The sequence below is a fragment of the Equus caballus genome, chromosome 16 (assembly GCF_041296265.1).
Source record: "Equus caballus isolate H_3958 breed thoroughbred chromosome 16, TB-T2T, whole genome shotgun sequence".
Lineage (NCBI taxonomy): Eukaryota > Metazoa > Chordata > Mammalia > Perissodactyla > Equidae > Equus > Equus caballus.
In genome coordinates, this window is record NC_091699.1 from 92,255,562 (window position 1) to 92,256,909 (window position 1,348).

The window sequence follows — 1,348 nt, forward strand, 5'->3', positions numbered from 1 at the left end:
GAATTCCAAGATGGTCTCCCAGAGTCCCGCCCTTTCACGTGCATGGCCTGTATAATCCTCTCTTCATTAGTATGGCTGGGAACTTTTTGTTGTTGTTGTTTGTTTTTTAAATACTTTCTATGGTACAAATAGTTTTTGTTCAAAGAGGAAAAAATATACTGCTAAGGTCACAATTCTAAGGATGATGTAAGCAGTCTCCAGCTCTCAACTGTGCACTGTAGTGAAGGTTGATTTCAACCACAGCTTCTCCAGCTTCAGTCATTTATCAAAGCTAAAATCATACTATAAAGATACATGAAGAAACAGAGCAAGTGGAAACCAAGCATGATCGTGGCTTCTTTCCTGTGTGACTTCAGCTCCCTTCTATTGTGTATTTCTGTTGGATCAAATGGTCCCATTTTATCACCTGGCACCATAATGAACTGATATATATATTCCACGTGACAACAGGCAAGTTGAGAAGGAAGATGAACGAGTGCAATGAAGTGAGCATTAATGCAGTGACAGTGGTATGGCCAGTAAACTCTGGAATTACTCTCTTGTTTAATTTTGAGGAACATGGTCTGGCATTAATACAATCACATCCTAAATCACACAATGTAATTATGAAGTGCACTGAGAGGAAGGTGAGCACGCAACAGCCCAGGAGAGAGAGGATGACCACTACTGCCTCCATCTTCCTTCTCTCTCTCTCTCTCTCTCTCGTTGTTTTTTAATTGTGAAGTCTACATTTGTACAATTTGTTTGATCATCTCCCCAATTCTCTGATTTGTTTCTGAGTAAATTGTTTAGTTTTTCTCTTTCTTTTTTTGAGGGGGATGGTGGAAGGTGCAGACTGTTAGAGAAACAAGGAAATGATTGGCTGTAGAATGGCAATGCCAGTGCCTTCCTTCAGAGCTTTCTGAGTGGTTGACTCGGGCATTCATCCTCTGGCTAAAGCTGTACCTATGACTCTCTAAAGTAGGAGGGCAGACACCTGAGAGTCCCATCATGAATCCTGGAGCCAGAGAAACGGGGCAAGGATTCTACGTAGCTTAGAGCTGCTGTGAGGGGTCTGTACGTCAGTGCTTGGTGGACATACAACCTGCACACCTGGGAAGAAAGCCTGCTCTGTTACAGGTGCTCATTTTCCTCTCTGTGGAGCCACAACTTTTGCAATCAGGGTTCCATCATCAGATATTGTGTTTACTGCCAGGTACATAGGTACTCTCATTTGGGATAATGAAACGAATTTAGATTCCATACTTGTTGATCTACATCTCATCTACACGTATGAGAGAAAAAAGCACAGAGATATAAAAAGTGAAAAACTAATCTGCGTAGAGTTAATATAGGAAACAGAAGAAAA

At 41.4% G+C, this 1,348-nt stretch overlaps 1 pseudogene; it reads right to left on the reverse strand.

The window, feature by feature from the left end:
- Positions 1-254: 254 nt before the first annotated feature.
- On the reverse strand, positions 255-676 carry LOC100630889 (protein cornichon homolog 4 pseudogene; annotated as a pseudogene).
- Between the last annotated feature and the right edge of the window lie 672 nt (positions 677-1,348).